This window comes from Kogia breviceps, chromosome 7, assembly GCF_026419965.1.
Source record: "Kogia breviceps isolate mKogBre1 chromosome 7, mKogBre1 haplotype 1, whole genome shotgun sequence".
Taxonomy (NCBI): domain Eukaryota; kingdom Metazoa; phylum Chordata; class Mammalia; order Artiodactyla; family Physeteridae; genus Kogia; species Kogia breviceps.
In genome coordinates, this window is record NC_081316.1 from 105,447,140 (window position 1) to 105,475,014 (window position 27,875).

The 27,875-nt window shown below is 51.0% G+C and overlaps 1 long non-coding RNA gene across 1 annotated transcript in view; it reads right to left on the reverse strand.

Annotated features, from left to right (window-relative positions):
* LOC136794520 (uncharacterized) overlaps positions 1 to 27,875 on the reverse strand; it is a 169,148-nt gene that overhangs the window by 110,409 nt on the left and 30,864 nt on the right. Inside the window, exon 3 of the long non-coding RNA XR_010841454.1 lies at positions 23,897 to 23,974. This is a non-coding gene — a long non-coding RNA (uncharacterized lncRNA). The remainder of the gene's footprint in view (positions 1 to 23,896; positions 23,975 to 27,875) is intronic.

Genomic DNA, 27,875 nt, shown 5'->3' on the forward strand with positions numbered 1-27,875 from the left:
CCAGGACATGGAAGCACCCTAAGTGTCCATCGACAGATGAATGGATAAAGAAGATGTGGCACATATATACAATGGAATATTACTCAGCCATAAAAAGGAACGAAATTGAGTTATTTGTAGTGAGGTGGATGGACCTAGAGTCTGTCATACAGAGTGAAGTAAGTCAGAAAGAAAAACCATATGCTAACACGTATATATGGAATCTAAAAAAAAATTGTTCTGAAGAACCTAGGGGCAGGACAGGAATAAAGACGCAGATGTAGAGAATGGACTTGAGGACACGGGGAGGGGGAAGGGTAAGCTGAGACGAAGTGAGAGAGTGGCATGGACATGTATGCACTACCAAATGTAAAATAGATAGCTAGTGGGAAGCAGCCACTTAGCACAGGGAGATCAGCTGGGTGCTTTGTGACCACCTAGAGGGGTGGGAGGGAGACGCAAGAGGGAGGGGATATGGGGATATATGTATAGCTGACTAACTTTGTTATACAAAGTTAGTGGTTTGTTATACTAACACACCACTGTAAGGCAATTATACTCCAATAAAGATGTTTTTTAAAAAAGAAAATTGGCTGGAGCCGGCCTGGGGAAGGCTTTTGAACGCCGGCAATTCACTCCTCCGCTCAGCCTCCGGGCAACCTCGGAAGGACGTACACCGCTCACTCTCAGAGCAGAGCTACCAGGAGGAGAAGGGTGGTCCTCGCCGGTGTGCGGCCCCATGCCGGCGAGCCCCGCAGCGCCCGAGCAGAAACTCCACGGGCAAGCACTCCGCTTCACAGCACAGCCTCGGGGTGGGCAGGGGTGGCGCGTTACGTTAGAGCTAGCGACTTGCTACCGGGGAAGCGGCGCTAAAACCCAGGGACCCGGTGGGTGCAGCGGGTCCAGGGAGTGGCGGGGGCGGGCGCCGAACCAGCCCGGAAAGGGAACTTGGCACAATCGGCACATCAAAGCGGTGCAGCTGCGGCTCGCTGAGCCCGCGCAGCTTTCTTCTCTCCGCTCTCTTCTCCCCGATTAATCAGCGGCTACAGCGCGGCGCTTTGATCCCCGAAATCAAACCCTCTGTCTGATGGGTGACTTGATGTTATGCTAATCCGAGCTGATTGAGCTGAGATAATTACACTTCATCCAGGTTTCCTGGGAGTTCCGAATAAATATTGATGCACATCTGTCCCCTGCTCAGGTGTAGCGGGGAGCTTTGCGATGGCAACAGTTTCGGCCGGCCCGGGAGCGCGCGCACTGCCGCCAGCCGCGCCTTCGCCAGCCTCCGCCCGCCTTCGCCGCTGCGCCGGGATGCTGCGCCGGGATGCTGCGAGCCGGGCGGGATGCCCAGAGCCTCGCTGAGCGGGGCCCGCGAGGCGACCGGGGAGGGGACGAAGACCTGGCGCTTTGCGGTTCGGGGGCCTGGTTTGAGTTTCAGCGTCCCCGTATGGGCTGTGTGGTCTTGGACGTGTCACTTAACCTCTCTGAGCCCCAGAGCCTACCCATTTCTTTAGATTGCCGCGGAAATTAAATGAGATGCGTGAGAGGGGGCTGACCTGTGCGGAGTCACACTGGGCCTTGCTGCGGGGCCCTCCCCACCGAGAGCCCGGAGGCGCTGGGAGAAGGCACCCCAGCCGGGGTATCCTCCCCGCCAACACTCGTGCGCCGGGGCTGCGCGCTCCAGACGGTATAGAAATGAATAATAAAGCAAGCGTTTCGGTGGCGCCGCTCCTCCCCGCGGGCTAATTAGATCGTGTTTGTAAAGCACTTCGAAGACAAAACGCGCCCCAAGTATTAATTATCGTTAGCCCCGTCCCAACACGCTTCCTGAGCAGCGCGGGAAGCCGGGAGAGGCCCCTTGCCAGCCTGCGCTGCAGCTGCCGGGCAGGTACAGAGACCCCAAGCGCGGGGACCGCCGCAGGTCCGCTACCCCCTACCCTTCCGAGCTCTAATCCCCTTCCCAGGCCCTCCAGAGATCCGGACGCAAGAATAAAGACGAGGGGAGGAAAAGGAGCGGGTTCCAAGATACAACAGTCTGCAGATGTATCCATCCCGCTCCAGGGAAGAGGTAGGGGGCGTCCAGGAAGGCCTCCCTGAGGAAGCGCCCCACATTTTGGAGGTGTAGGAGCTGGCCGAGAGGACGGGGGGAGTACCTCCTGGTACTGACCGTGTACGACCCTAAACAACGTGTCTTCCGAAATCTTGCACGATTTGCCCCCAGAACAACGTCCCCCATTGACCAGAGATCCTGTTCTCCAGTCCCCGCGTCCTGTAAGGCCTGGACCAGCGCTGAAGGACCATGGGGGCACAAACCCCAGCTCAATCGGGTTCTGGGTGTACCAGGTAGTAATCCTAGCAGAACTTGGCCTTGCATTCAGAGTTAGACTCACATGGAAGTGGTAAAACCGAGACAATATTATCTAGTCCCTTCTCTTACCTTTATTGGGATGATCATTATAAGACCCAGATCAGTGAAGGGTCTCCATACACAGAGCCAGGTGGAAGCAGAGCTGAGCCCCAGTCTCCAGACTTCTCCTCCAGTGCTCTGCAAACTCACCTTACTGTTCCCTTGGAATAACCACAGCAATACTTAGAAAAATAATAATGAATAATGTGCAGAGTTCATTACCTTTTACAAAGGGCCGCCATATGCACTATGTTAATAGGTCCTAACGAGCCGAGCCACCGAAGCGCAGAGGTGTCAGGGGATTTGCCCTGGGTCACGCCCTGGTTAGTGACAATGCTGGGGCAGGAGCCCTGGGTGCCATCTACAGATCCTGTGCAGTACCTTCCAGCTCACCTTCTTAGAGTGCCTGGAATCTTATTTCTTTAAATGCATGCAATTCTTGCCTATACTGTAGCTCACGCTGCTTTCCTAAAATTAAGCATTTTTCTGTCAACAAGCATCTTTGCCCAGAGACGTTTCCTATTATCTTCAGAAGCTGGTGGATGTGGCTGAGCCCCTAGACCTCTTCCTCAGAAGCATGAAAAGACAAGTCTCTTGAACAAGGGGTGTGGGGCGGGGTTGGATGGAGGGTACCCCACCCTCTGAGAAAGAAGGCTCTAAACTCCTCGGAGCAGGGATTGGACCGCACTATCCTTTGCTTCTCCATCATTCCTAACGTGGTGTTTAGGGATGTTGGTTGAAGGCCCAGCAGGTATGAAACTGAGAAGCAAACGGCCTGAGGCCTGGGAGAAGGAAGGAGGGGCAAGGCCACCAAGTTCAGCCCTTTCCGGACACCAGGCTTCTCCAGCTTTCACGTGCATATAGGGAGTCACCTGGGAGCCCCTTAAAGGGCAGATTCCCAGATCCAGCCAGAGATTCCGATGTAGAATTCTAAGAGCCCCTGGAATCTACTTTCAACACTCACTGCACAGCCCCTCCCCCAGGCGTTCCTCCAACCCACCTCTGAGAAGCCCTGCCTACCAGGAGCTAAGCATTGCGCAGACCCCCTGCGGTCAGCCTGGGGAGTGCAGGGGAAGGGAGAACGCTCATTCAAACAGAAGACAGGTGATGCCCAGGAAAGCAGGGCATTGGGCCTGGTTGTGGGGAGGTAGGAAAGCTTCAGCCCCCTCTATGGGCGTGGCTTGGGTTTCAGAAGCAGCAGTGAAGAGGGGCCAGGGAGAGGTTAGGGACAGCCTGGGGGCAGAGCTAATGCAGGCTTCCTCTGAGGACTTCTGCAGAGAGGAACAGCATTTAGTCCACTGGACCCCCGAGCCCTGCTACTTGTCACGAGGTCAGTGGGCGAGCAGCTGTGATGCTGATCAAGAGCTTTGCGGGGTAGGACAGGGCTGCCTTATCCATCAGTCACGGGGCACACAGGGCCCAGCAGACTTTTAGGGACCCAAGGAAATGTTTGAATTTCTTTTAAAATCAGAAGAAAACAAATGAACTTTCAGATAGGATAAAGTGTTTTAACATGTAATATCAAATATTTCATCTTTATATCAATACAGTTGTAAAACAGAATTATTTATTTTTATTTTTTTTTAATTTTTAATGGAGGAAGGGACCCATGAAAGCAAGAGTGCCAGGGGTCACAGAAGTCAGAATGCAGCCTGGGCAGGAGGTTGAGGGATGTGAGGAGGGAGGAAGGTGAGTGGCCTGGAGCCTAGGATGCTTCCCACTGGGAGATATGACTTCTGTGGCAGCCAGAGCCTACAGTCGGCCTGGCCCCTCCCTGGCAGCGCCCAGGGCTCTGTGGGAAGAGGCAGCCTCTGAATCTGTCCCAGAGTTACCAAAGTGATTATAATTCACACTGGGGCAATGCTCCCTAAAGAGACGGAGCCCCACAGGCTGGGCCCTGCTGGGGATTAGCTGGCTGGGCTCAAAATGGGAACAGGGAAGAGGACCCACCTCCTGTGCCTTTGGATAGAAATAAATTAATGTAAAAGAGATCCAGGTGAGTGCATTTATTTTATAGCTAATATTTGGGCACTTTTTGATCCCGAGCTGAGGATCTTCATTCTCATCCAGAAGTGAAGAGGAAGAGAAGAAACAAAAGGAGAAAGACCACTCTGGCCAAGGCTCCCTCTCCTCCTCTTGCCTTACCTCCCTGCCATCCTAATACCCTGCAAGGTCCCAGACTTCGTGTGTGGTGAGCAAGCAGCCTCACCTGTAGTCAGAGGCCACGTTCCCTAATCCAGAAATTAAAGCGCCCGGAGAAAACAGGCTAATCAAATTATACATTCCTGAGAACCATTTATAAGCCAGGTACATTCTTTAATCTTAATTAGAAATCTGAGCAGCTCCCACCGTCTCTGTAATCAACATTGAAACGGTGCTGACCCCCATGGCGCTAACCTTGAGAGCCACACACAGGTAAGTCAGGAGAGCTGGAGGCTGCTCCTGCCTCCTCACTGGAGAAGGGGTGTTCGTGGGGCTGTGGGCAAGGTTGACTCCCTCAGCTGCCCCTGCAACACCCCCAGTCCTCCCCCCACCAAGGACACACGTACGGAGTCTCAGTCCAGTTCACACTGACTCACCGCCACCCTGAACCAGGACCAGGTTTAGGACCTTGAATCTCTCACCTATCAATTATAATACCTTTCCAGCTGGCCTATTCTCTGTGCTGCAAGCCTATGATCTTTCTACAAAGCACATCTAACCATGGGCTTGCCTTTAAAACTCCTCCGAGGTTTTCTGGAGCCTTCAAGACACGATGCAACACCCCTCTCTCCCCAGCACAGTGCCTTACTTAGGCTTTGTGGTCTAGCCCCTGCCTACCTCTCTATCCCACTCCGCCATGACACTGAAGGGGTTCAAGGCATGCCACCCCAAAACATGCTACTCTGGCATAAGGATTATTTTGAGCTGAAGGCAATTTTTAAAAAGCAGACACAAGGCGAACTCTCTGGCCTCCTCTTCTCTACCAGGAAGAGCAGGATGATTCTTAATCACTGTAAACAACTCTAGACTCTTATCAGCCCGGAGATGGCACTAGAGGAACCTACATAAAAAATCTTGCTAAAACAACTTTTACCTTCTTTTAGTTTCCTCCACATATTTACCTTTCCACATCTTACCACCTTTAAAGGCCTAAACCCTTGTTTCTTTTCTTATCACGTCTCTACAAATTTACTCTTCCTTGTCAGGATGCTATATAAGCCCCAGTTCTGGCCTTTCTCACCTTCTGAGCGGGCCCACACTCTGTCTGTGGAGTGTGTTTCTCTCTAAATAAATTCACTTCTTACCTATCACTCTGCCTCCCACTGAATTCTTTCCACACAATGCGACATCAAGAACCTGAGCTTCATTAAGTCCTGAAACCAGACACTGAACCCCACCAGGTGGGAGAAGTTGACTGTGTGCTGCCCACAAGCAGGTGGACCCCAGAATGGTTGGAACCACAAGGCTGACGGTGCCGACTCCCGTTTACCTCCCCACCAGCCAATCGGAAGAATGTCCCCCAGCGGATCACGTCCTCCTCTTTGAACCATTACTGTAAAACTCCTCACCGCCCCCTCCGGGTCGGGACACAGTTTTGAGGGCATGAGCCTGCTGTGGCCCCCTTTGCCTGGCAAAGCAATAAAGCTATTCTTTTCTACTTCACCCCTCCCCCCCAAAAAGCCCCAGTTCTCAACACCTCTTTGAGTTACTCACCACTGAGTTCTCCCACATGTCGATGCATGACCTAATAAACTCTGTTGTCTTCTCCTTAATCTGCCTTCTGTCAGTCTAATTTTCAGGGCCCCAGGCAAGGAACCCTAGATGGGCAGAGGAAAAGAGAGTTCTCTTTCCCTACACTACTGAACTACTATCATCCCCTGTGTATACCAGGCACTTTCATTTTCTGAGCTTTTGCACACATCGTGCACCCTCTGCCCAGGATGTTTTCCTCTGGCTTCAACAATCTAGTCAGCTCCTACTTAGCTTTTAAAACCCTGCAAAGAAAATATATGTCCACACAAAGGCTTGCACAGGAAGGGTCACAGCGGCATGATTCCTAATAGCCCCAAGCTGGAAACATTCCAAATGTCCATCAACCAGACAATGTATAAACACACTGTGGTATATCCATCCAATGGAATACAACTCAGCAATCAGAAGAAACAAACTGCTGTCACATGGAACAGCAAGAGTGAACCTCAACAATCTTACGCTAAGTGAAGGAAGCCAGACAGAGAAGACTATGCATTGTATGATCCTGTTTACCTGAAATTTCCAGAAAAGGCAAACTCACAGAGGCAGAAAGCAGACTGGTGGTTGCCTTGTCCCGAGGGAAGGAGCGCTAATTGACAGCACACAGGCATGCAGGGACTCTGGGGCTGGGGGAAGTGTCCTAAAATGGGCTTGCGGTGATAGTTGCACACCGCTTAACCTTCAAAACTCATTGAAATTCCACACTTACAATGGGTGAGCTTTATGGTATAAATAAAATTAACAGCAAAGCTGTTAATCAGTAAAGCTAATTGATGGATGGATGTAGAGATGAATGGATGAATTTGTAATGAAACAAGTATAATACATGGTGAGAGTAGAATCTAGGTGGTGGGTGGAGTGTTCACTGAATCTTCTTTCAGCTTCTCCGTATGCTTAACATTTTCCATGATACAATGTTGGGGGAGAGCAGTCCTTGCTAAGGTCTCACTTTTCTGAAGTGTTTCTCCTTTGTCTCCCTTTGCTCCACACACCCATCCTGGAAAGGACTCATCACTCACCCTTGTTACTAACCTTGTTTCCCTTATGAGGCTCTGTCCCTGAGAAGCTGATCTTTGTCCTGCCCAGGGTCACTTGAGGAATCCTGTTACTTTTGCAAAGATGAAGTCTGAAGGAGTTCATCGTTTAAAGGATCAGAATATAACAAAACCTGTATTTTGTGTGTGGGGGGGGTTGTTTTGTTTTAGTGGTTTAGCAAAATTTGCCTTTACCATTTGATTGCTGGGGCAGATGCTCAATTTATGTAACAAAGCGGTGCCTCTTGGGAGGAAAGAGATAGATGAACTGCCTGATGTCTGCTCCCCAAGACTCAGGAATCAGGGAGATCTGTGGCTGGACTAATGGCCTGTAAAATCCAGTCCCCTAAACTAGAATGATCTTAGGATTACCATAAGCAGGTGTCCAGGTGAGTAACCTAGGCCCAAGTTAAGGACACAGAAGTGCCTGGGAGAGGGCTGGTTTGGGGAAACCACGTGGGTGGTGCAAAACTTCCTCCAGACCCAGAGATCCTCGGGCAGTTTCTACTTCTGGTACTGATAACAACAGCTGAGCATGTGAATTTGATCCATGAGTGCTGAAGGTTTGAAGACCAATTTGGGGGCCCCACTGCGGTCTGGCAGGGGCCTTAGGATCAAAAGGACAAGAGCCTGTGGGCTGTGCAAGCCTATCTGGACTGAGCAATCCTATTTGGACTGAGTACACCACCAGGATTACTGGACAGTTCAAGGGGTTTGCGGGGGGACTTCAAGAGAGAGGTCTCAGACTAACTGCTAATCAGGAAGGTCTACCCTCGGGCAACTAGATTTTTAAATGTGCCCCAAGTTTATGCAGTGGTTCACACCAGTTGCAAATGTACAGACCCTATGCCTACGTTTCCTCATGTTATTTGTCCGACTGGAGAGTAAGGCCTGTGAAGGCAGGGACTGCATGTCATTTGTCTCTACAGCCTCAACATAGGTCCTGGCACATGGTCGGTGCCAGGCTGGAAGCCAGGAGTCCCAATCCATGGGCCCTGTTCCGATGCCTTCACACTGTGTGATATCAACAATCCCCGGAGCCTGGATTTTCTCTGTCCTGTGTCACCCATGCCAAGAAGGGAGCAGGGACAGCATGCTTGCAAAGGACCTGAAACTTTTGGAGGACGGAGAGAATTGATAATAAAGCAGACTCTAAGGCAGAACACCCCAAGGCAGGGGTCCCCAACCCCCTGGCCACAGACCGGTACCGGTCCTCGGCCTGTGAGGAACCGGGCCGCACAGCAGGAGGTGAGCGGCGGGCGGGCGAGCGAAGCTTCATCTGCGGCTCCCCGTCGTGCCCCATCGCTGGCATGGCCGCCTGAACCATTGCCCCATTCCATCCATGGAAAAGCTGTTTTCCATGAAACCGGTCCCTGGTGCCAAAAAGGTTGGGGACCACTGCTCTAAGGAGTAAGTCCAAGGAGGGCTCGAGTGCATGCATTCACTCATTCAATCCACATGGGGACTGGTACTCCAAGGTACAGCGCTAGGAACCAGGGACGGAGCTATGTATATGACAGTCTCTTCGGAGACTCTCCCAGCCTGGAATATGATATGACCTCACAGGGGTGCAAAAGTACTAGTGCGACTGTGTCAGTTAGCATGTTTTGGGCTGCAAGTCACAAAAATCCTCATTCAAGGTGACTTAAATAAAAAGGAAAATGTGGGCTTCCCTGGTGGCGCAGTGGTTGAGAGTCCGCCTGCCAATGCAGGGGACGCGGGTTCGTGCCCCGGTCCCGGAAGATCCCACGTGCCGCGGAGCGGCTGGGCCCGTGAGCCATGGCCGCTGAGCCTGTGCGTCCGGAGCCTGTGCTCCGCAACGGGAGAGGCCACAACAGGGAGAGGCCCACGTACCGAAAAAAAAAAAAAAAAAAAAAATGGAAAATGTATTCTCTTATGCAGCAGGAAGTCCAGGACTAAGGCAGGATCCAGAGTTGGCTTCCTCAAGGGCTCAGTGATGTCACTGGGAGCCCAGCTCCTTTCTGCCTCTCCTCCTTGCTTTCCCCAGTTTGGGTTTCGTCTTTAGTCTGGTGACAAGATCAGCTGGGGTAGTTCAAGCCATCTCTTCTAGACTTGGTGCCATGCAGCACACAAAGAGGGTAGATTTTTCTCTCTTGTAGCTGTCTTCTAGAAGTAAGAAGACCTTTTCCAGAAGGTCCTTGGTCCATCTCTTTTGGTGTCTTACTGGCCCAAATGTGGGGTACCTTCTCAATTCCTGAACCAGTCACGGGTAAGGGGACTGGGTTTATTTTAGACCAGACTCACCTCTGAGGCTTGGGAGTCATGAGGAGTCAGCTTCCCCTAAAGCCACAGACCGTGTGAATGAGTGGTGAGTACCCGACTGAAATCAGGGTCTGTCATAAATTTTAAAACTTAGAGATGATTAATGGGTAAACTACCAACAGTGTCCACGACAGGATACCCAAGGAAGGCGTGGGTAAGCCAGGAAAGCTTCTAGAGGCGTTGACCTATGAGCCGGGTCTTTAACAACAGGCAGGAGTTACTGGCGAGAGGAGAGAAGGTTATCCCAGGCACTGGGCTCAGCGTTTGCCGAAGCAGAACTAGATGTTCAAGGAACAAGGAGATGCCTGGCAAGACTGGAGTGCTGGGGGCCATGCCATGAGCGAGACGGCAAATCCAAATCAGGTTGGAAAGACGGTCAGGGGTAACACGGCGAGGGCCCTCACGGGCGGTGTGAGGAGCTTGAACCTCAGTCAGTGGGAACCAGAGGAGTCTGAAGGATAACTTTGAAGGCCCTGTGAGAATGTCCCAGTATAACTGGGAGGGAGCCGGAGCACTTGAATTAGGAACATTGCTGTATCCCTCTCACGCGAACCCCGTCCCCCCACCAGGTTTTCCGAGCACCCTCGGAGCTGTCCATGGTACCTTCTCTATAATTGGGGAATTAAAGGTGGGGCGGGCACTGGCAGCAGGTGAGCAGCTGTGATTACGGCCTCACTGTGGGTGTGTAGCAAGGACACGGGTGCGTGGATATAAGAGGGAATGAACACCGTCCCCTCCCAGTAGCCCTGAATGAAGCCACCACTCATGGACATAGAAGAAACAGGTCTGTTTCTCCAGCCCAGCTGCTCCCCAGTGAGACCTGTCCTCACGCCCATCATGCAATCAGCTACGCAGGCAGCCAGCCAGCTTTGCTAAGGTAGCTGCTGTCCCTACCACTGCTGCCATGGGGCCTGCTGCCCACCTCCTGCTGGGAGAAAGGAGGCATCGCACTCCCATGAGGGATTCCAGTGAGGAAACCACAAGCTACTCACCCCACGCCATCCCCACTCCCCCACCCTCCCACTCCTAGATCATCCGACAGACACGCCAAACTCTGCCCCGCACTGCTTCTCCCTTGAGTTACTGAGCTCCGCTCCTCCCTCCCCTCCCCTTCCCAGCTCCACGGCAGGGTCTGCCCCAGCTCCTCCTCTTCCTCACCACCTCTTTGCCCCCTCAAACTCCCATAGTCTGTCTCCCACCCCAACCAGGCTATAATAGGGCTGAGGCCACTAATCGCCTTCCAGGGACCACATCCAGCGAGCTGTTCTCAGTCCTCCTCCTCTGTGACCTCTGAGTGGCATTTCTCACTCTGGACAACACCCTTCTGCTTAAGCTCAGTTCCGGGTACGCAACCGGTAACTTGCCAGCCCTTGATTTTGGCAGTCCTGCACTGCTGCTTGCCCGTTTCCTCCCCTCTGGCCTTTTCCTACAGGCTCCTCTCACAACTCCTCCCCCACCAAGCCCACGTGTGTGCTCTCATTGGCTCTACTTCCAGCCATGCTTTCTCACCTCACCCTTCCTCCCGGTGGCCTGTTTGTGTGGAAGGATGACTTATGTCTAAATCTCCAGGGCCCGTCACCTCCTGAGAAAGCCCCAGTCTCCCTTCTTTTTTATTTATTTATTTTTAACATCTTTATTGGAGCATAATTGCTTTACAATGGTGTGTTAGTTGCTGCTGTATAACAAGGTGAATCAGCTATACATATACATATATATCCCCATATCTCCTCCCTCTTGCATCTCCCTCCCACCCTCCCTATCCCACCCCTCTAGGTGGACACAAAGCACCGAGCTGATCTCCCTGTGCCATGCGGCTGCTTCCCACTAGCTATCTGTTTTACACTTGGTAGTGTATATATGTCCATGCCACCCTCTCACTTCGTCCCAGCTTACCCTTCCCCCTCCCCATGTCCTCAAGTCCATTCTCTACGTCTGCATCTTTATTCCTGTCCTGCCCCTAGGTTCTTCAGAACCATATTTTTTTTCAGATTCCATATATATGTGTTAGCATACGGTATTTGTTTTTCTCTTTCTGACTTACGGCACTCTGTATGACAGACTCTAGGTCCATCCACCTCACTACCCATAAACAGTCTCCCTTCTTGAGGGTTCTTCTGGATCCTTCTCTCTGGTTATCCTTATAACAACAGCTCAAACCCCAATGTCTGGCGCCAAAGCCATCGTCTTTTCCCCACCCCACCCAGTTCCTCCTCTTCACTTCCCAGCTTCTCAGAATGCCGCCGCATCTCCCAAGCAGCCAAATTTGAAACGCTGGAGTTCTTCATGATGCCTTACTCTCCCTTGTTCTTCCCATCCTATCAGTAGCCAAGCTTTTAGAGTCTCACAATTCTGATATCTGTCATGGCTTGACATAAACATTAGTGGTTGCCCATATATCTGTCCAATGAAGCTCAAACTCCCCAGCTTGGCCTCCAAGGCCCTCTGTGGTCTGCCCCGGCCTCTCCCTGCAGCTCTGTTTGCTAGCACTCTGGTACCTCCCCACTTTGCTCCTGCTGCCTTCTCTTCCTGCAATGCCTTCTCTCCCCAGCCTGATGTGTCCATCCTTGGCTGCCTGTGTCAAGTATCAGTTCCCTGTACGGGAGCAGAAAGAACCACCAGCTTTAGTGCTGAAAAGCCTGGTTTGGAGGCATAGCTTGGATGTACACCACAGTTGGGCTCTTAATACTTTTGCTTGGAATTGAACTTTACCCTCTGAACCTCGGGTCTTTTCCCTTTGCCCCACTGAGGAAGAGAGGAATGCAGGCTCCTTGCAGACAGGACAGCCCTGACAGGAGAGAAGGGAGGGCGCCCAGGCCCCTCTTCCCATCTCATCCACTCATTTGGAGAGAGGGAGCGACTGAGAGCACAGAAGGAAGAGCTGAGGCAACTCTTACCGCTGTCACTGAAAGAGCGGCAGGTCCCAGTTAAAATGCTGAATGAGAGAGACAGCGATTCCTCCCACGCTGCCATATGCTCATTTCAGGGCAGTGAGCCAGAGCTGCGAGACACGTCAGTCTGTATGGCTCTGTCCACGAACAGCTCCCTTGTGAGGGGCACATTCATCAGTTCTTTGTGTGTCACAAACAGCAGCTTCGTCTACATGCAAGGTTGGCCACCCTGTGCTATTTCTGTAAAGGTTCTAACTATGACTCAGATCTTTTCCTCTCATTCTCTCTCATATTCCAGTTTCCAGAAGAAAGTGGGCCAGTACCAGTGATTCCAGAGCTGGCTGATTCTCAATATCCAGTCCTGTGTCGGCAGCCAAGACCTAAGGGTCTGGCCTCAGATGGTGGTGCAGGGCAAGAGCCAAGAGCTTCTGCATCTCTGCCCTGACCTCTTCTCCCCTTCAAAAAAACCCAGGACACCAATTAGGTGTCCTCTGAAGCTACTCTTTTTAAAAATTTCCAGCTAATAAGTTCATGAAAGAATTTTTTAGGCCTTTTCTTTCAAGTGCTCTCACCTAAGTGAGAAGTTGGCTCTTCACCTGGATCATCCAATTCTTTCTTCCCAAATTGCAATTCCAGTCTCAGTGTGGGTGTCCACGTCCCTATGGCTTTCTAGTGATATTTCATGGCTCATGCTGACTCTATCGCCACCACTTCACCTCAAGTCCAGCATTTAGGAGACAGCAGCTCAGCCAAATGGCGTTTCTCTGCAGTGCAGCTGCCCCAAAAGGTAGCTTCCCAGTTGTTATCATTAACTGTGCTCTTCCTGGAAGCACAGGAAGGTCAACCCATGATCAGAAATAAATCTTCTACATGGAAACAACCTAAACGTCCATCGACAGATGAATGGACAGAGAAGATGTGGTACATATATACAATGGAATACTACTCAGCCATAAAAAAGGAACGAAATAATGCCATTCGCAGCAACGTGGATGCAACTAGAGATTATCAGACTAAGTGAAGTAAGTCAGACAGAGAAAGACAAATACCATATGATATCACATATGTAGAATCTAAAATATGACACAAATGAACATATCTATGAAACAGAAACAGACTCACAGACATAGAGAACAGACTTGTGGTTGCCAAGAGGGAGGGCAATGGGGGAGGGAAGGATTGGGAGTTCGGGATTAGCAGATGCAAACTATTATATATAGAATGGATAAACAAAAGGTCCTACCATATAGCAGAGGGAACTATATTCAATACCTGTGATAAGCCATAATGGAAAAGAATATGCAAAAGCACGTATATATATATATATATATATATATATATATATGTATAACTGAATCACTTTGCTGTACAGCAGAAGTTAATACAGCATGGTATATAACTATACAACAAAATACATTTTTTTAAAAAAAGAAAGAAATTTTCTCATCAGGCAATCAAGCACACAAGCTAGAGGAGAGTACAAAGCAGTTCTCTCCTCTGCTCCGTGCCAAGTCCCCCTTGACTGACATCTGGGGTTCTGTTCTTCTGCCAACCTGCCCCTCTCAGGCTTCAGGCCTCTCTTCTCCCCTCCCAGGGTCCAGCTGCCTCTTCCTCTGACCTCTGGCTGAGAAACTCACGCAAGGGTTCCCATCCAGTTTTCCCCTTGATGGAGATCAAAATGGGCTTCAGATTCTGCAAGTCTTGCATGTAGGATGAAGGAACCAGTCCCCCAGAAACAATACCCAAGAAGAGAAAGCTTCTCTAGCTCCACAGGTCTTAGCCTTCACTATGAATCAAAACTACTCGGGCATGGGGCTTCCCTGGTGGCGCAGTGGTTGAGAATCCGCCTGCTGATGCAGGGGACACGGGTTCGTGCCCCGGTCCGGGAAGATCCCACATGCCGCGGAGTGGCTGGGCCCGTGAGCCATGGCCGCTGAGCCTGTGCGTCCGGAGCCTGTGCCCCGCAATGGGAGAGGCCACAACAGTGAGAGGCCTGCGTACCACAAAAAAAAAAAAAAAAAAAAAAAAAAAAAAAAAAAAAAAACTACTCGGGCAGCTTTTTCAGAACAAAAATGCCTGGGTGGTCTGGGGTGAGGTCCAGGCACTACCTTCAATCTCCAGGTAATTCTGGAGTGCAGCCAGGGTTGAGAACCACTGCACTGATACTAATCATCATTCAGGGCGCAACTGAAATGCATGATTATTGCTATCAGAGTCTCTGTTGTTTTCCCTCTCTCTTACCAAAGCCCTCTTCTCCTGCTGGATATAGGCCAAGTGCCCAGTACAGAGACAGGTCTCCATCCCAGGAAAGAGGTCCAGATACGTAATCAAACAGCCTTCCATTTCATACAGCTGTGCTAACCTGGGGCTAGAGGACAAGAGTTGATGGGGTTGGTTCTTTCCAGCTTTCAATGACAGACAATAAGCAGTACAAGGCAGTGCACAATGAGGATAGTAAAAAGGAGATCATTGTTGCCAGTACCTCCTCTTCTCCCCCCGCATCAGAATCTGGTTGAAGATACCCACTGATCTGGGGGTTTCATCCCAGCAGAAGGGCTGCCCCTCTGCTGAAATGGAAGATGGAAGAGGGAAAGGGAGGTAGTTTGGGGCCAGAATAAAAGGCTGAAGGAGCAGGCTAGACTCTCACTCCTCAGAATCTTCCAGGTCCCCAGGGGAACTCTGGATTTCCCCCTTCATCCCAGGAGCTCAGGGTCCTCTGAAACATGGTACTCAGGCCAGCAGCCCAGCCAGGGACCCCTGTGTCCTGGGGGATAAGATTGAATGCAAGGCTGGCTTCCTCAGGACCAGCTCGGGCATCTTCCTCAACCCTTCTCACTCAATTCCTTGGTCCTCAGCATCATCATCTGGCCCTGGGCTCCTGCAAATACAGTCTCGTCTCAGTTACCTGCTGATGGGCTCTGCTGCCTGGGCTGCAGCAAGAAGAGATCAGTGTGATGCAGAAGGGACCACAGTGTGTGAGATGTGTGTCTCTATCTAGGGACCAAGGTTAAATACAGATGCTCAGGTTGTGTTCCTGGCTGTACTGGCGTTCTCGGCGCTGTGCTGCTTTTCTCTATAGTGCCTTTTATTCTACTTTCCCAGCTGCCTCCCCACTTGTGGAGAGGTAGGTGTGATCAGCTCCATTCTACAGATCAGGAAATGGAGACTCTAGGAAGCGAGGCCCTTCTCCCAGCTAATGGCAGGGCTAGGATGACAGTCCGGGCCTCCTGACTCTCATTCCCGTACCCTCCTTCATCTTTTCCCAGGAATACTCTTTTTGGGCAAAAGCTGTGGACACCAACACCCAATCCAGGAGGATGTTTTTCCAGGGGCATCTCTCCCCAGCCCCCCAATTCTAACTCAAGGGTCTGCCTGACAAAAATCTTCCCCCCAAAACCTGGTCAAGAGACACAAGTCTTGGTCTCTTTGCAAGACTGCAGTCAGTGGCAGACTCTGTTCTTTTCCTTCCCCACCGGTGGGAGCAGTCACTGTGGCTTCTACAAACATCTAGTCAGTCTTAAGGAAACTGCTCAAATGTCATCTCCTCTGGGAAGTCCTCCATGCCTTTTAGCACCTTCCTCTCTGCTCCCTCAGCCCTGGATTCATGCTTCTCAACATTTTATGATTTTTTTTTTCTCTTCGGTTATTTGTCTACAGGTTGACCTCCTCTACCAGACCGTGAGCTCATCAGATAGGATACTGCCTTAGTCATCCTGATGTCCACTACAAAACAGGCCAGAAATTATTCCCAAACAGGCTCAGCCTGGGGTTTCTGGCAGCCCTCTTAGAACCCTGGCCCTGGATCTGCTTTGCCGTATCCCTGGAAAGCTCAGGATCTGGAAGGTTCCAGTGGGGAGGATGATCGAGTCTCCAGCTCTACCCTGAAGCCTTCTCCATCACTAACTATCCCATCCAAAGCCAGAAATCCCCAAGTTGAACCTGTTGGATCTCAGGGTTAAAAGACAACATGGTAAAGGGAGATGCCACCCCCCAGGGCCAGCCAGAGGGCCATCTCCCATCATAGATGAGGCAGCTGGTCAATTCAAGATGAAATGAGGGTAGAGGACAGTGTCATGGTGATGGGGTATCATGCAGTGCATGGTCAGAGGTCCACAAAGACTCGACTTTTGCCCACATGTCTACCCAGAGGTATCAAGGACTGAGCTCCCCCCCGCCACCGCCCGCCCCTCATAAGTTCAAGAGCAGGCTCTGTTTCTAGATGAAAATAGGGACTTAGCTATCGGCAGAGTGGCCCATATATAAAAGATGCTGGATTCATGCATGTTGAATAAATGAATGAAGAATGAATGAAACCCCACCCTCACCTGAGAGCCAGGCTGAGCGCCTCTGCAGGGAAAGGAGATCCAACCCTGGGACTGTGCAGAGGATGCCCCCGCCAGGGCTGAGAACAAGAATGCCTAGCGGCTTATCGGGAGATCAATAAGGAGGCGGGCCCTGCCCGGGCAGTTGACGTGCTGTAAACAGGCCTTGTGCAAACACAATCATCTCCTCGGTTATTAATGGGCTTGCTCGCTGCCTCTTCATTTGTGCTCAAATATCAACAGAAAACCGTTTACTTACCATGGGGCTCCTGCTCACGCCGAGCAAATTTGGACAGGGCTAGTCAAACAGGGAGCTTGTTGTTTGGGCTAATGACAGAGCCCAGTGTAAAGTTTAGCGGTGGCAGAAGCAGGCAGAGAGGGCAGTGGCCTGCGCCTGCCCCCAGGGATGCCCTACAGAAGCTGGGTTGGGGAGAGAAGTGGGCTGGGGAGAAGTGGCCGTGAGCCACACAGCCATGGTCTCACACGTGAAGCCTGCTGAGCCCTTCACACCTTGTGGTCGGCTGTGATCTCCTTGGATCTTCACACTGATCGTGGGAACCAGGCCTGGCAGGAACTGCAATTGGAGTAGCGGCAGAGGACACGGGCTTTACAGACAGACAGCACAGCACAAATCCCAGCACTGGCTAATGGCATGACTCACGCACGGCTAGGTGCGAATTCTTTGTCCTAGGCCTCAGTTTCTTCATCTGTAAAATGGGAAATGTGACAGAGCTCACCTCACAGAGTTGCCATGAAGATTAAGGGAGATAGAGCAAAGCACGGTGCTCAATCCCCAGAATCCCCTTTTGCAGATGAGAAAACTGAGGCTTGAATGAATTTGAGACTCGCCCAAGGCTGTGTGCTTGGGAAGTGGCAGAGCCAGCCTAGAGGCCACGGCTTCCGCATTCAGCATTCCGAACGCTGTCCCTGGGCATGTTCCCCAGGCTCTCTGCTGTCGGCGTGTACCCCACGAGCCCAGCCCCAAGGCCGCATCCCACCTCGGGTGGCCAGAGCTGCCCTGAGCGCTCTGCGTGGACCAGCCCAGGCTGACCTACCCCGAGAGCCCCGGCCCCTGCTCTTGCCCCCATTCTCTGTATCTCTGGTAGAACATTAACTGAGAACGGGGATCTCTGGGGCTCACCTTTCATCCTCACCCAGCCCTGTCCTCTCAGAAAGTGTTGTCTCTTCTTGGAGTCTCCCCAGAACAGCCCGTCTGGGCGCTATGAGGGAGGAGCTTTGCCAGCTTCCTGAGGGGCCTGAGTGCCCAGTCCCTCTGCGCAGTGGCCCAGGCCTGGGGGAGGTGCCGCAAGCACCTGTTTAACATCACAGACGCCTATTTAACGTCTTCCCCTGGGGGTATCAGAGGCTCTCAAGCTGAGCTCCAGAGTCACCGGAAAGGACTAACTTCCAGTAGCTGCAGAATCAGGGGGGCTGATGGGAGTGGGCAGGGAGCACAAGATCCTGTTATTGGAACCGCACGTTCCACCTTCCTGCCGGACCTCACATCACGTGCCTGCTGCACACAATCACCAAGCATCTATTGAGCACCAGGGCACCCCCATGCTAGGCCCCGGGCGAGCTGCACCCCTGTCTGCGAGAGGTTTGGGTCTGTTACGGAGGTACACAAGCAAACACGCCAAGTGATCAGAGCTATGAGGCCCTCGGGAAGGGCCCAGGGCGCAGGGATGAAGGGGGACTTGGTTCTGCATAGGGAATTGAAGACGACTTCATAGAGCTGGAAGGATGAGAATGAGCTTCCAGTCAAGGGGAGAAGAAAGGTCGCCCAGGTCACAACAGCAGCATGTGAGGCGTGAGAGAGCACGACACGGAGAACAGTGAGGCTGGGCAGGTAAAATGGGACCAGTCCTCAACGACCCTGTGTCCCATAGTACGGTAACCCGTAAGTGTGCAAAGCTAACAGCATTCATTCAGTCTCTATCTGAATGCTTCCCATGACGAGGAACTCATCCCCTCACACGCCCATTTGTTCTAAGTCTGTGTTTTTGCTTTGAAGCAATACCCACCCCCCACCAAGACCTAAGTCAGCCTTTGGGCAGCACAAGGAGGCAAATCCCCACTCATTCTACCGAGCCGTTAGCGAGTGCCTGCTGCATACTGTACTGGGTGTACAGAAGTGAACAAGAAAGACCCGCCCTGCTCTCACGGAGCTGCTTTCTGGAAGGGGCTGAAGAAGACCATCCTTTTAAACAAACACACAGCAAGATAATTTCCATCAGAGATAGTGCTGTAAAAGTAAGGAAGTTTGTGCCGCAGCGGAGAATGCTTGTGGAGGGGGCCGGGGAGCCATTCTGGCTTTCGTGGTCATAAAATGTCTATCTGAAGAGGAGAAATTTGAACTTGAGGTGAAAGGGAAGGAAAGGACTGCTGGCTTTGGGGCTTGACAGCTGGGCGTGGGGTGGTACCCAGTAAGGAGATGGGGAGACAATGGGTAGGTGGAGAAGAGCAGAGGAGTGGGTCAACTACCACCCACACCTCAGACAGACCACCTATCAACCTGCAGCCCACACACGCGGGCGCTGATGGGTGCCTGCCTGTGCGCACGTGTGCACACACTCCCACACACACCCGATCACTTCTTTGCCCTGTGCCCACACTCACACGCGGACCCAAGTGTGGGTCTTCCTCTCTGCAGTAAGGAACGCACTTGCCGGGCACACGTGCAGGGCCCGACCCCCGGGGCTGGCCATCCTCGCGGACGCCAGATGACTCGGATGCCCAGAACACGGACGCACACCTTGGTCCCCTTCCTCACCCTCACGCGCACCCCTTAGCCCTCACCGCGCTCACTCGTTCATCGGCTTCTTTAACCTCCACTGACGTGAATGCCCACCCCAGGGCGACTGGACTGGGTTTCTCCTCCAGAGGGAAAGAAATCCTGACGCCTGAGTCATCTGAATCTGTGGCAACGAAAGGTCTCCTGACCAGAAGGAACAAGAAAATGTCACTGGCTGATGGGGACAATTTTAATGCAAAATGCCACATTCTAATGATTGCACTTTTTGCTGTGGCCGCCAGCAAAAAGACACTTAGCTCTTTCCCAGGGGCCAGACTCTGATCAAACAGTTGTACTTCTTCTGCCTCCCCTTCTCCCCAGAGCTGTCCATCTCTAGACAATCCTGCTCCTGCCAGCGCCAGACCAGGCAGGCCTCCATCTGGAGAAAGCAGAAGGATGCCCCCTGGATGGCCTGTCACGGGGCCTCTGTCACTCCTCCACCTTCGGACCCCTGGTGGGGGGGGGGCAGCAAGGGCCTCCAGCTCCACCCACTTTAACCCAGGACCTGGGATGAGATGCTCTCCTTCGGGCTCTCAGAGCCCCACACCTCCCCTATCACTACAGTCCCCTCCGTACAAGAACCTCTCCTTTGCTTCCTCTCTCCTCTCCAGACTCTAAGCTGCAGTTAGAGGAGAGGGATGGTGCCCATCTTGTTCACCGCTGTGTCCTCGGAATCTAGCACAGGTCTGGCACGTCGTAGGGGCTCCATAATATTTACTAAATGGGTGAAGAATAACGGAATGAAGGAAGAAGGGAACCGAGTTCCTCTTACGCAGGGCAAAGGAGAAGAACATTTTTGCTTTTTCCTGGACTGCTCTGGTGCAATGGGGCCCCCGGGGTGCACTCAGTCACTATCTCTACCTAAACCATTCCAGGTGGTCCCTCCCATCCTTAAACACCCTCAGAGCCCTGCCCCTCCCCTCAGCTCAGTGGGGAGCTTCAGCATCTCACCACACCCCCCAACCCCACCTCACCTCTCGTCACAGCACCTCCAAACCCATAAACACTCACACTCCTCATTCTGGGCTCTCTACCTGCCGTGCCCCTCTTCACCCTTGGAAATCCTGTTTATCCTTCAATCCCCGTTCTAAGGATACCTCCCATGGTACACGGAGTTCTAAAATAAGCCCCAAGATTCCCCACCCTTTGATATTTCAATCAAACCCTAGTCTAGGTATTGCTGTAAGGAATTTTGCTGAGGTATTTCAAGTTCCAAAGCAGTGACCTTAAAATACAGAGATTATTCGGGTGGCCTAACCTAATCGCCAAGCCCTGTAAAAGCAGAGCATCTCCAGCTCATCCCAGGAGGGAAGTCAGAGAGGTGGGATGCATGAGCTGCTGGCTTGATGGTGGAAGAGGCCGCATGGACTGGACCAAAGAGCTGCCCCTGGGAGCTGAAAGTGACCGCCAGCCAATCAGCAGCAAGGAAGCGGGGGCCTTGGTCCTACAACTGCCAATAACCTGAATGAGCTGAGAAGTGGATTTTCTTCTAAAGCTTCCGGATGAGAACTCAGCCCGGCCAGCACCGTGAGTTCAGCCTTGTGGATACTCTGAGCCAGGCTGGGCCTCTGACGTCCAGATCAGGGGAATCATAAATAGGTGGGTGGGGGAAGGGAATTATGGTGGGGGGTTTTTTCATCGTTTTTTAAATTGCGGTAAGATACACATAGCATGAAATGTATCACCTTAGCCACTTTCTGATGTACAGTTCAGTGGTGTTAAGTACATTTACACTGTTGTGCTGCCCAGCTCCAAATCACTTTCTGTCTTGCAAACAGAAACTCTTCGCCCATTACACAATAACTCCCGAGTCCCCCTCCCCGCAGTCCCTGGCAACCACCTTTCCACTTCCTGTCTCTAGGAATTTATGGGTGTTGTTTTAAATGGCTCAGCTTGTGTGATTTATCCTGCAGCCAGAGAAGAGCAATCCACCTCCTCTCTGAAGCCGTGCTGATATCCGACTTTCTCCTCCAGGCTCGCCCACAATCCAGACCCGAGTCGGGGCAGCATTTGTGCCCATGTCCAGGTGGGGAACAGAGCTCAGGAGTCCCCTTGAGAGTGAGGACGAGAATGTATTCCCCTTCGGCTCCCCATGTTGTCTATTACCATAATAGCTAACAAAAATGACAGCTACCATTTTCCCATTTGTTAAGCATCTATTGTGTACGTTAATAAGCCCTTATATAAGCCTCACTAAAAATATACCGAAGTGGTAGTATTCATAATGAAAATAATAATCACTAATTTACAGCATGCTAGGTAAAATGCTTTATATATATATATATATATATATATATATATATATAGTCATTTAAATCTCACTGCCTTATGCGGTCAAAATTATTATTATCCCATTGTAGAGACGATGGGAAAGACTCAGAGAGATTAAAAATGACAATAATAACTTGCCCAAGATCACATAGCTGGTAAATGGCAAAACCAAGTAGTAACCAGCAGGCTGCGTTCCATGGAACTACACCTGCTGGGACCAAGAGAACAGGGCTGTGTGGATGGGTCTTGTGCACTGTGATCAGAGACTCTCAGGGCTGGAAGAGACCTTGCATCTTTGGAGATTGGGTGAGACGAGACCTGGTGAGAATGCCAGGAGGGCTTTGCAGGGTGAAATCAGGGTCAGATGCTGAAGCTGGGCCTAAAACAAAGCAGGACCTATGGGGCCTTCCCAGGACAGAGCCACCCCTCCCCCAACCCATGTCTTCTGCCTGCCTCTTGTCTGTAGAAAAACTTTAACCAAAGAATAAGTTTAGTCAGAGAAGTGAGAAAATGCAGAAGCAAAAGAAAGCAGTCAAACAAGACCAAATAATAATAGTTTAGTCATTAAGCAAAGTCAAGGACCTTTAGTTCCTCCTCCAGAGCTATAGATAATACTCTGAGCCATAGACTTTGAGCTGTTCTGTAGATACTGAAAACCCCACTGACTGAAAGAAGTTAACTACATGATGACCATACTATAGCCATGACATAAGCTGCCACAATTCCAAGAACTGGCCGCAGAGAAATGGGAACAAACTGACCCTGGAGCTGAAGATGAAATGTACTTTAAACAATCAAGTGGGAAGCAGCCGCAAAGCACAGGGAGATCAGCTCGGTGCTTTTGTGTCCACCTAGAGGGGTGGGATAGGGAGGGTGGGAGGGAGACGCTACAGGAAGGGGATATGGGGACATAGGTATATGTATAGCTGATTCACTTTGTTGTACAGCAGAAACTAACACAACATTGTAAAGAAATTATGCTCCAATAAAGATTTTTTTAATGCTAAAATAAATACACAATCAAGATGATGCTGATCAGACCCACTGCATGACTAACTTCAAGATGATTGTCGGAGCTGACTGTGCTGCTCTGCACACAGTGCCCCCTCCCTCTCCATATACACCCCTGAAGCTCCCCTTTAAAAGCTCTTGCCCCATGATCAGCTGGGGGAGTTGGCCTTTGGACACAGAATGCCTTCTCCCCAAGTTGCCAGCTTCCAAAATAAAGCAACCTTTCCTTTCTACCAACACTTGCCTCTCTAGTGTTGACTTTTGAGTGGTGAACAGTAACAGGAGTTCAGTAACAGGACCAGTAGTTTCAAACCAGGCTGGGGAAGATGGAGGGAAACAGAGGGTAGGGCCATCAAACCTCCAATTCTCTTCTTCAATGAGAGTAAGTCCTCTTTTAAGTCTTTCACATGTTAGAGTTCCAAATAAGGTTCTAAAATGCAGTTCCACTAAAACCACTAAACTGTTCCAAGCCTTTTTACTATGAAGATGTTACATTTAACTGTAAAGGCTCAGAGAGGTGAAGTCACTTGCTTAAGCTCACACAGCCTTTCTGTGGTCAAACCAAAACTAGACCACAGGTGTTCTCTCACAACTCCTTTTGGGTCACTGGGAAGACCTTGTAGTAGACAACCAAGATTTCTAAATTCCATGGGAGTTCTGCTGTTGGACTTGAAGCTGCCCTTAGCCAAAAAGACTGATAGGCACAAGAAGGATGCCAGGCAAAGAATGAGCAGTGGCCTGGGAGTGAGCACATGAGGTGCCAGTCTCGACTCTGTCCCTACCCACTGTGTGACCTGAGGCAACTCACTTTTCTTCCTTGGGCCCCAGTTTCCCCATCCGTGAAATGAGGGCGTAGGCTGGGTACTCCTACATTTATTCCAGCATAGATGTTTTATGAAGCTATGGTTCTGTGATCATAGGAAGGCCAGCAAGGAGGAGACTCAGACCAGCAGCAGTGACTCAGCACTCCCTTTCAGCTCTCTCCGGTGGCACCCCACTGCCACCAAAAAATGACAAGAGACATTAAAATACAAAGCAGCTTCAGACAGGAAAGTGGAGTGAAAGTACACAGACCCAGGCAGGAGGTGTCAGCACCAAAGGAAGTAATTTAATAAGGGCGCACTTGGAAATTATATCACCCCAAATAATATAATAAACCCTAATTTACTCACATTTATCTCCCAGAGTTTTTTGGGGGAAGCATAATCCTTCCTGCTCCACAGTGATGGATTAGTGCAATGGAAACTCCACTGGAAAATAAAAAAAAATACATCTTGTAGTTTTTGACACGTTATTATTCAGTTTATCTTGTATGCCTCCTTCTAGGCCCATAACTCATGTTCACTTTTTCCCTTCTGTTTTTTCCCCCTTCCCTTCTTAAAAATCAGGGAAGGCAGGGCTGCCAGCCCATGGCATCATCACTCAGCCATTCGCCTGAGCGTAGCCTAGTGTTAGGGACTCCTGGGTTGGACAAAGTATGGTAGGAGAGAGAGCGGGACCTTCAGGAAGATTCCCCAGGGGATAAAGGACATTGCTGGTGGTCTGTGGTGAGATGCTACCTCATCTCTGCCCCCTTTTTCTAGCCTGGAATCGGAGCTGCACCCACAGTTCTCCACGAACGCAGCTGGCCCCTGTAGTCTGAATGGACACTAAAGCCCTCTCATCTCCAGCTGACCACCAGGGCTGGCCTCAAATAGCTCTGTGTGAGCTTACTAAGGGACATGGAATAGGAAACTACCTCAAGCAAGTGAGGGGATTTTATCAGAAGGATACAGAGGGAACCAGAGGGGAGGAAGTACAGCCAGGCCTTGCAAGGAAGCAGAGAGTAAAGAACCAGGGATGATTTTTGTGTCTTCTGTCGCTTCACATTTTCTTTTCTGTGGCTTCGTATTCATATTCTCTCTCCCTCTCTCCCTCTCTCTCTGCCTCTATGAATTTATTTCTAGTGTCTCTCCCTAGACACTGCCTTTCTTTCTTTATGATTCTAACTGGTCCATCCAGGTTCCTGGTTCTCCATTAGTTCCCGTGTCGAGCATCCAACAAACTGTGTCCCACCTCTCCATTTCCAGGAAAGAGCCTCTGAGTGGCCCAGCTTGAGTCAGGACTCCAGCCTGGTCTGGGCAACTATGGAGGTAGAGTGAGGGGAGGGGTGGGAGAGGGCATGTGGTAGTTTCATGGCAGTCGGGCCCAAGGTTTCAGTGGGCCGTGTTCTCTAAGAAGGGGATGCACGCCAGGTAGACACACTAAGAGGTGACTGCTATTACGTAACCTTTTTAAGGCTCACTTTCCTTATCTGTAAAATGGAGATGGTGATAGAAGGAAAGAGGTGATAGAAGCAAAAGGACTTTGTAACAGGCATCGTGCTGTGCACTTAGCGCCCCTTGGGCTCTCCCAGTTTGTGCTGGAAGGCCCTTCCCTCTCTTCCCCTCTGAGAAGAAGCAGTCGGCCCTCTTTGGTCCTAAGCAAGTCCAGGCTGCAGAGGGGAGCAACGGGACCCACCCGTGTGGTTGCTGCTGCTTTTCCAGGCACCCGAAGGCAGCAGTCCACAGACCTGCTCTCCCTGGGAAAAGGAAGAAAAGGGGGAAGGCCTGTAGCACCCTGGGAGACGCCATGCATAATAGCTAATAAGCAGGCGTGACCGAGTCTTAACAATAATTAAAGTTACCAACTGAGAACTTGTCCATTTCTGGGTCTAATGGTTTTTCAGCACATTAAACATTAAAGGGGTAATCACCTCCCATGCACCAGTGCCTATGCAGCCGTCCTGTGTCTTGCCTGCTGACAGTAGGAAGCTGCAGGCAGGGCCCCAAGCAGAATCTGGGCGGTCTGTTTGCCTACCCTGGGATTCCAGGCACAAAACCCCATCAGACCACCCCCTGCAAGCTCTGGTCACTGCCTGCGAGAGCTGGCCTCAGCCCAGGTGATATATCTCCATGAGGTCCTGCTCTGCATCTCAACGGAACTGAGGTCCCCGAGGTGTGAAAGAAGTCAAGCTCCCACGTCAGGAAAGCCCCTCCAAAGTCCCCTTGCCACCTCTTCTCCACTGACACTACTCCAAGGGAAGGCACTCCCACTCTCCCTTATCACCACCTGCCTGGTAGACTTCGTCCCTTGGGGAATAGGACAGGTCCTGGACATTCAGTGTAAACAGTCCTCTGTAACTCTGTGCACTGTGTTAGGTCATGCATATGTTTCCTCTTATTTCATACAATTTGTGGGGTAGATTTTGTTATTCCCATTTTGCAGTTGAGGAAGTGTTGGCTCAGAGAAGCTGATGAATTTGTCCAAGATCACACAGCTACAAGAGGAAGTACCAACGTTCCAACGCAAGTCTACCTCCCCCAAGACCTGTCCTCTTTAGAGAAATCCTCCCAAATGCAGTGACCAGACTCCCATTGGCCTGACTCTCCACGTGCCCTGAGAAATTGTTCTGGGCCATAGGGGCGGGGCTGCTGGGACTACTGGCCTCATCTGAGGTGCAACAGAAGAGACTCTTTTTTTTTTTTTTTTTTGGTATGCGGGCCTCTCACTGCTGTGGCCTCTCCCGTTGCGGAGCACAGGCTCCGGACGCGCAGGCCTAGCGGCCATGGCTCACGGGCCCAGTCGCTCCGCGGCATGTGGGATCTTCCCGGACCAGGGCACGAACCCGTGTCCCCTGCATCGGCAGGTGGATTCTCAACCACTGCGCCACCAGGGAAGCCCCAGAAGAGACTCTTGATGTGGAATTAAAAGACCTGGGGCCCCAAGTCCCAGTTGTGCTCCTACTAACAGTACAACCTTGGGCAAGTGGTTCAACCCTACTCGTGCCTCAGTTTTCTCATCTGAGAAATGGAAAGAATATTTTCTTCTTCACAGAATGTTTAGGAGGGATCAAAAGAGATAGTACATAAGACCTAGAAAGCTGAAAATCATCATCATTCTTGGCCTTCAGAGACCATCCTGTGATGACCAGCCAACACCACGTCTGTGGATAAAAGTGCAAATAGGCCCTCCATACATTTCTGTGCATATTAGTGATGTATATAGGGACCCGTGTCTTCTTCTGTCCTGGTGTCTCCTTGCATGTATATGTATGTCTGTGACCCCTCCCATGTACAGATTTCCCAGGAATGGGGAATTCACTGACCAAGATTTCCATCCCACCCTGACTCCAGCAAATTTTTCCAGAGGCAAAATTACGATGTTGTCTCCAGTGGGTCCTCCCCACCCGCTCCTGCCCTCCCATGCTGCTTCTCAGATGTCACAGGTCCCGTTACTCTGGCACATCCCCAGCCCACCCTCCCTGGTCGGTGGCCTTGCTCCAGACCTTTCCAATTCCCCTTCCAAGATGTACCTAACCTATGGTACTCTCCTCTCAGCTAATATATTTGCATTTTACGGGGTCTTTAAAGCTGTCTCAGACTCTCAAAGGTAGTATGTCTTTGGGAGAATGGGGACAAAATGGCCTGGAGCCCCTCAGAAACATTTTTTTTTTTTTTTTTTGGTCATGCCGCGTGGCTTGCAGGATCTTATTCCCCGACCAGGGATTGAACCTGGGCCCCCGGCAGTGAAAGCGCCGAGTCCTAACCACTGAACCGCCAGGGAATTCCCAGAAACACATTTTTTAATCCCCTCTGCTTGAGCAGACCTGTATCCAAACACAGTAGTAACAGACCAGCCCAGTGGTCTGTGAGTTCAGATTCATTGGTACAGTAAATTACATCATCTTAGAAATGACAGGGATTCCCTGGTGGTGCAGTGGTTGAGAGTCCGCCTGCCGATGCAGGGGACGCGGGTTCGTGCCCCGGTCCGGGAGGATCCCACATGCCGCAGAGAGGCTGGGCCCGTGAGCCATGGCTGCTGAGCCTGTGCGTCCGGAGTCTGTGCTCCGCAAGGGGAGAGGCCACAGCAGTGAGAGGCCCGCGTACCGCCAAAAAAAAAAAAAAAAAAAAAAAAGAGGTTAAAAAAAAAAAAAAAGAAATGACAGTGTCCGCTCCATGGTTCCTGGGTTTTGGAAAGGTGATTACATTAGCTGATAACTGAGTCTTGAACCATGACTGGTCCCTTGGCACTGTCCAAGGTGCTGATATTTTTCTTGGTTGCTACAGTCCCTCTGTGGGAAAACAATGCGCCCTTGGGCAAGAAGACCCATTAACATGAACCCTCTCAGAC